The sequence below is a fragment of the Rhinatrema bivittatum genome, chromosome 4 (genome assembly GCF_901001135.1).
Source record: "Rhinatrema bivittatum chromosome 4, aRhiBiv1.1, whole genome shotgun sequence".
Classification (NCBI taxonomy): Eukaryota; Metazoa; Chordata; class Amphibia; order Gymnophiona; family Rhinatrematidae; genus Rhinatrema; species Rhinatrema bivittatum.
Window position 1 is genome coordinate 173,296,997 of NC_042618.1, and position 8,215 is coordinate 173,305,211.

Below are 8,215 nucleotides of genomic sequence, written 5' to 3' on the forward strand. Positions count from 1 at the left end.
ACACCAATCAGGGCACACCCTGTGACAAACCGATGTGAACTTGCAAGAGAGTATCTAATTACCTGGCAAACAGAGAGTAAATATCCTCTAATTTATCCCTGCCTCTGTATCTCCTGTAGCTGCCCCATTGATCATGATGCCAAGGCATGCTGGCAGCTTTGATTTTTTAAGGAAGGGATATTTCTTTAAGACAATTTGAAACCTGGAATGGAAGCTCTTTAGTTTCCTCTGCAGGAACAGAATGTTGCTTTGTCCATTTCAGTAAGCGCTGACGGCTTGCATTTGCTACAGTGACTGAACATGTAAAGAACAATTTAACAACAGTGAACAAATGCCTATTGCTCCTCCTGGGGAGTGCAGAGCATTAGGGGCCTGGCTCTTGTGATAGCCATCACCACTTCCAAAGGACACTGCAGAGTTGTGAAGGCATCGCTGGGGGTATTTTCTCTCCTCTTCTAAGGGACACTGGCTAACAAGATGGCCATTTCCATGCGTACAGCCTACGAAATGCAAAGGATCTTTTACTGACTTATTACACATGAAGTCTGCTCAGACCCCCACTCTGTCGTATGCTTTCCTCAATCACATGGATCAACTCCCAGAACAGCAGCTTTCTAAAATGCTTTTGGTTTTGGGCCAGAAACTCCTCCTTTCGCCTTTTATTTCCCCCAGCTCAGTTGGAACTTGGGATTCTGGTGCCAAGGCTTCATTCACAACTAATGTGGACATTTTAACTTATTTGAATAGACCCTCCCTTCTTCTGGAACCCTGTATCACGGGTTCTAAATCTGGCCACCAGTGTCACCTTTAACAATGACCAAAACTCTCTCCCTCTCCGAGACTCTAAATGCCTGCCTTTGCAGCACCCTCAGCCCCACTCCCGGCTGACCTTGGGATATGGAATCAAACTAGATACCCTTTACATGGCAGGGTACAGCACTGCCACCAAGCCATCAACCCAGCCTCTGAAGTGCATTTCTAATGTAATCCTGCAGTTGAGGCTTTGCTCCATTTTATGGGCTATCCATTGTCCTTCTTCATCCCATTTCCACTGTCCTGTCGGGTTAATTAACATCACATTTGCAAAGATGTTCCTTCTCCTGGGCCTCAAATTCAAATCAATTTACAAGTCTATGTAATTCATAAGCATGCTGATATTAAATTGGAGGAAGTACAGAAAAGCATTATTTTCTGCTTTTCTGTACACTTTTTGGGCTGTTAAAAAATTAACGCCTGCTCCGGGTTTTTTTGGTTTTTTTTTGCATCGGGGGAACAGCTTATAGCCTCATCAACACGAATTTACATGTGATAAGCGCTTAGCTTCGCAGGGGGATGGGACACGCGTTTCGGATGCGCTAATCCCCCTTACAGCATAAGGGGTCATGGACATGTGTCCAAAACACGCATCCAGCCATGGGTTAACCGAGTGCGCTCAGCTGAGAGCGCAGTATTGCATCGGCCTGAAGATCCGAAAGAAAGTGGTGCCCAGCATTTCTAGCGTCGGGTACTGGACAGATCAGATTCCACTTGGGGAAAACTGCATATGCCTTTCCTTACCTTATGACTGTGCAGCTAGTACCCCAACAAAGACATAATGGCAGCATTATGGAGGAAATACAATGGTCAGAGCCAAGAATTAAAAGCATTACGTTTTATTCCTCTCTGCTGCATTAAGCTGTTCTATTCAGTTTTCAGTATGATTAAAAGACCTGCTTTGTGAGCTAGAGAGTTAAAAGATGGCACTTATAACAGCTTTTCATCTGATATGGAAAGCAATGTGAGGACAAGAGGTGCTGGAGATGCCTGCCAGTTGCCTATTAAACTTTGGGCTCTGAGCTATTGCTAATGTAAGAGCCTCTTGGAGAGACCCAGAAACTCGCAGTTTGCTGCCATTGTTTAGTATTATGGGAAACCTGCGTTTGGATGTGATTAAGCCTGCAGCAGAAACTCTGGAGCAGCTCATCCTCCGTGAGGTCAAGGCAATCTGCCATGCATACCCACCATTGTTTGACTGCAAAGTGACACCTAACAGCACTCCACAGGTAATCCTGCTTTATAAGTAGAGCAGGATACATAGTAATTTCATTGTTCACCGTTTTAAGCATATTCTATGGAAAGGCGGTATATAAATGAAAACAAAATCAATCATAGTAGAGTGGAAGGTTTAAAAGTGAATAGAGGAAGAACAAGAGCGGACAAGGAAACCAAGGAGAGAGAGAGAGAGAAAGAGTTGGGGTGAGGAGCCAGGGAGGCAGAAGAATCTAGTCCTTAAACAAAGAAACTCCAGGGAAACACAAAAAGCTTTTGGTGTACACAAAGCTCAGCAAATATTTTTGCAATTGTTTTGCAATTTTTTTTTTCCAATAAATTCCTGGTGGCCTTCAGTGACAGATTTAAGGTGTGTTGGGGGAGGGGGTGGGAAAGGAAAAGAGAATGAAGGAAGAAGGGAGAACAAAGGGGGGCAGATTGGAGAACCTATTCAGAGTTGTGTTAAGGGTAAGGAAAAAGGGTATTGGGAGTGGGGGAGGGGGAGGGGGGCACATTTTTTTTGAGTACTGCTCGGGGCTCAAGGCGCTTAATCTATCTCTCCTTGTCCTCTGTGTTACCAAAAAGCAGTAACTTAACTTCTCTAAGCTCAGTCTTACATTTGAAATGTACAGGGAAGTAATGTTGAAGCAATATGGTGTGCAGCTAGGGTTGGCCACTTGCCCTGGTCAGCCTTGATAAGCTGATCCAGCTCTGATTTTAGCCACTGCATCTATGGATCTGTAATCCTGCCTCTCCCAGAGAAATTAGAACTTTTAAGTCCGGAGATACAACAGGGCAGAACCAGAGCTGGATCAGCCTCTCAAGGCTCTCCTGGGACAGGTGGCACCTCTATGTATAGTATTATGGACATTGACAGGACTACTGTCTGTATCTATGAAGAATATGTAATATGTACTATCAACCCAGGATCATGCTCAGTGTGATAAAATTTATATTCTTGGTGTCCGGATCATGCCAGCAACTCTATTTCTCAATTAAATGATGGGATGGATTTTCCTGGTAAACTGGAGGTTGCAACTGAACATTCCTCCCTATCAGTGGGATGTCTTCAGTTGTGTCCATGCTAAGCTACATGCATTCGGCGACAAACCTCTTCAGTGACTCAGACAAGGGTAGGCTAAAAACATGCATCACGTTCCTGAAGTGTTCTTACACTTAAATGTCAAAACAGACTACTTCAGGCCTCATGAATCAGAAAATGGGAAGATTCTAATTGGGTCTGCTGTCACACTCAGCTATGTCTGCTTCTCTGTGTGTGTGTGTGGTGTGGTGTGGCGTGTGGAGTGAGAACAAATTGCAGGAAAAGGGAGAGAGAGATGACTTCAAGTTCCAGAGTGATTTTGGCAGAAATTATTCTTCTGTTTCTTTCTCAAAGGGTTGTGCTGGGATTTCCCCCCCCCCCCCCCCCCCACACACACTTTGAAGGGAGGAGAGGAACATGTCTGTTCTGGGCTTTACTTGGGTTCCATAGACAGCATATAAAATTACTCTGCACCAAGCGGAATTGGGGTAAAAGGGAGATGGAGGTTAAAGAGCATGCTACCATTTATGCAAACTACAGCAGAGAGAAAAAAAAGTCAATATAGCTATGTAACATGAGCAGCTATCCCAGGATTGAAAAGGTTGCCAGACCTCTTACTGTGAAGGTGCTTAAATGACCATTGAATAGATGAGTCGGAGACTCAGGTAGGGGATTTGCATGTTATAGCTTCTTGGACTACTGTTGGTAACTTGCAGTGAAATATCACTTTAAATCAAAGGATAGCAAAATCCTAAATTATAGAACTATGACTGGAAAGGTCCTACATTGGAGAATTCTGAATGAGAGAGGGATTAATTAGAGAAATGTACTGAAAAAACAGTCCTAGGAAGCAAACAGATTCTCATCCTGACTAACAAGGGGAGTCAGACCCTTGAGTACCCAGTTCTCAGACAATAGTATAAACAAAACCAGAAAGGATGGAAAGTTGTGCACATATTCTATTTCCATGGTCCTTCCTGGATCTTGGCCTTTTGGTAGGTGACCCATCCAGGCTGGGTAACAGCAAATGACCGGCCATGAGCTTAGTGGAGCTAAAATCACTGATCATTGAGACTGCGGAGGGCCTGAATTACTCAATGCTAAACAAACCATTAGTCTAGTGGAGCTGTAAATCGAAGCCAAGAAAAAACCCTCCTACCAAGGGAGGTGACCCTGGGTCCCTCTTGAGCAAGGGGACCCCAGTGGCAGATAAAGTGGTGCCCCAGGTGGAAGGAGACCCCAGTGGCAGATAGGGAGGTGAGCCTGGGTCCCCCTTGAGCAAGGGGATCCCATTAGCAGATTGAGCGGTCCCCCAGGAGGGTGTGGATCCCAGCGGCAGGCCCAGAGGTGTGGAAGCAGAGCAGAAGCGGCACCAAGGAGATGGCAGCGGTTTAGATAGAACATACTCCCCCAAGCCAACACTGCCCACCAGCCCAGTTGCATCTTTTCACATGGGTGAGACTTTGGAATAAAGGGAGAGGATAATAACACTTGATTAGGTGGGAACTCAAGAGATCCCTTCTATTCTATGTGGTGGTATACTGTGGTGGCCAACAACCCCAAATTGCCAAATATTAAATGTTCTTACTACCTTGTAGAAATGTATATAGTTGTGTGGCCTGAAACTATTAACCATGAGTAGATAAGTGTGCCATTTGACATCCTATTAGCGATGTACATAGTCATGTAGAAATGTATATACTTGTATAGTCTAATAAACCTGTATATATTTGTACATACTGCCAGCCTTGTTCACAGTTCCATTTGTTTTCCTGGGGTGAAGGGAGGGAAATCCCACCCACTAACACCTTCTTTCTCAGGTGGAGACATCAGGCTCCAAGAATGTGAGGACCGACAGAGTCTGCCCTAGGTGGGCTCCCACCAGATCAGTCTCAGACTCACGAAGTAAGCGGTCAAGGGGGCATAACAAATATTTGGAGGCACCGCTGGGGTACGAACCCAGGATTTCCTGTTTAGGGCATTATAAAAAAAAAGGGCAAAAAATACTGTGAAAAAATGTTTGAATTTCTGGAACATATAAGGCAGTGCACTACCCAAGTAAGGCCCACATGTGTGCTGCCATGCAGGAAATCCACATGCCATTTCTGAGTTTGCTTCCTGTTCCTTGAAAGCTAGGGAGGCTCCAGAGATACCTGGGGAGAGGATGGCTCGGTCATCATACATCAGTCATGTGCCAAAGTCTCTAGTCAGGGTGCATGTGTACTGGGTTCCAGAGTAAGGGATGGGGGGAGTTATTGATGAGGAAATCCCTTACTAGTTGCCAATGAAGGATCAAGGCACCATAGACTGAGTATAAGCCAATTCTAGTTGAGCTGGAAGCCTGAAAGTGGTCTATTAAATCAAAATAAAAAAAACCAAAACACTAAAAATTGTATTCTAGTTGTTTACAAGATTTTCTCTAGAATCTCTCTAGAAGCAATGAATATTACATCATAATACTTCAGAGAGAGAATGATACTCGTATGTGACCTATCCTCTGCAACTCCCTCCACTTGTATACAGTGGGACTGTATTATTACTATTAAGCCGCATGCTTATTTAGTTTAGGTGGGTTTAATTTCTGATTTTCAATTTGGGTGCATCAAGTGATCATGTTATGTAGCATGGCTTTTATTATGTTCACCACTTTGATGATATTAATTGAATTGCAGTTTATCAAATAACTAAATAATTAATACTGACAAACGCTGCCTCTCAGGAGAGGTGGAAGCAGGCGGGAAGATTCATCTTTTCAGAGATACACCATTCTGATAATATGGGTGTATCTTACATAGAACTCAGATGCTCCACCGTTATATCTAGGGTGTATATTGGGAAAAAAAAAAAAGAAGAAACTCTGGTGGAATCCTGAAGGACGCTCATGAGGGCCAGAGCATCTAGAAATGCAGTCATACAGAGACCTTTAATCTCTTCAGTGCCCTAGACCAGATTGAAGATTTTGTTGTCCATAGCCGAGGGGTGGAGTGCTGGGATGGATGAAGTGCCACGGCGGCAGTCTTTCTGAAACAGATTCTTCTTCAGCCTGGGTATTTAATGCCTAAAATTTGGTGTCCTAGGCCAGCGCTTCTCAACCGGTGTGTCGCGACACACTAGTGTGTCGCCAAACACCGCCAGGTGTGTCGCGTCTCCCGGTGTCCCACTGCCCCATTGTACTTTCCTTCTCCCTTTTTCCAGCCCCCGCGGTCCAATTGAAAGCTTCCTTTCTTCCTACCCCCACTGCCCAATGGGAAGTCTCCTTCATTTTGCCTTCCCCCGCGCAGGCCAATCGGAAGCCTCCTCCCTGCCACCTGCCAGTGGTAGTAGGAAGAAGGGAGGAAGCCTTTGATTGGCCGGTGAGGCAGGCATGGCACTGTCCGGGAGTGGGGTGGGAGGAATAGCAGTGTAGGACCCCGACGAAGCAAGGCCGCTACGGGAGCCCATCCCCGTAGCGGTGAAGAGGAAAACCCGACCCCGACGGTGCAAGGCCGCTACGGGAGCCCAGCCCCGTAGCGGTGAAGAGAAAACCCGACCCCGACGGTGCAAGGCCGCTACGGGAGCCCATCCCCGTAGTGGTGAAGAGGAAACCCGACCGCGACGGTGCAAGGCCGCTACGGGAGCCCATCCCCGTAGCGGTGAAGAGAAAACCCGACCCCGACGGTGCAAGGCCGCTACGGGAGCCCAGCCCCGTAGCGGTGAAGAGAAAACCCGACCCCGACGGTGCAAGGCCGCTACGGGAGCCCAGCCCCGTAGCGGTGAAGAGAAAACCCGACCGCGACGGGGCAAGGCCGCTACGGGAGCCCACCCCCGTAGCGGTGAAGAGAAAACCCGACCCCGACGGTGCAAGGCCGCTACGGGAGCCCAGCCCCGTAGCGGTGAAGAGAAAACCCGACCCCGACGGTGCAAGGCGGCTACGGGAGCCCAGCCCCGTAGCGGTGAAGAGAAAACCCGACCCCGACGGTGCAAGGGCCGCTACGGGAGCCCATCCCCGTAGCGGTGAAGAGGAAACCCGACCGCGACGGTGCAAAGGCCGCTACGGGAGCCCATCCCCGTAGCGGTGAAGAGAAAACCCGACCCCGACGGTGCAAAGGCCGCTACGGGAGCCCAGCCCCGTAGCGGTGACGAGAAAACCCGACCCCGACGGTGCAAGGCCGCTACGGGAGCCCAGCCCCGTAGCGGTGAAGAGAAAACCCGACCGCGACGGTGCAAGGCCGCTACGGGAGCCCAGCCCCGTAGCGGTGAAGAGAAAACCCGACCCCGACGGTGCAAGGCCGCTACGGGAGCCCAGCCCCGTAGCGGTGAAGAGAAAAACCCGACCCCGACGGTGCAAGGCCGCTACGGGAGCCCAGCCCCGTAGCGGTGAAGAGGAAAACCCGACCCCTAGCGACGAAGAGGAAACCTGACCTCTGACTGAGGCGCCCATCCCCGTGGCGCCGAAAAAAGAAGGCCCGCCGGATTAAAGCCACGGCGGAACCGGAGCCTATCCCTGCAATGAAGGAAGAAGTTATTTTTGGTGAGAGCTGGTGTGTCTGTGGGTGTGAATGGGTGCCTGGGTGAGAGCTTGTATCTGAATGTGTGAATGAATGCCTGGGTGAGAGCTTGTGTCTATGGGTGTGATTGGATGCCTGGGTGAAAGCTTGTGTCTGAGGGTGTGAATGAATGCCTGGGTGAGAGCTTGTGTCTGTGGGTGTGAATGGATGTCTGGGTGAGAGCTTGTGTCTGTGGGTGTGAATGGATGTCTGGGTGAGAGCTTGTGTCTGTGGGTGTGAATGGATGTCTGGGTGAGAGCTTGTGTCTGTGGGTGTGAATGGGTGCCTGGGTGAGAGCTTGTGTCTGTGGGTGTGAATGGATGTCTGGGTGAGAGCTTGTGTCTGAGGGTGTGAATGGATGTCTGGGTGAGAGCTTGTGTCTGTGGGTGTGAATGGATGTCTGGGTGAGAGCTTGTGTCTGTGGGTGTGAATGGGTGCCTGGGTGAGAGCTTGTGTCTGTGGGTGTGAATGGATGTCTGGGTGAGAGCTTGTGTCTGAGGGTGTGAATGAATGCCTGGGTGAGAGCTTGTGTTTGTGGGTGTGAATGGGTGCCTGGGTGAAAGCTTGTGTCTGTGGGTGTGAATGGATGTCTGGGTGAGAGCTTGTGTCTGAGGGTGTG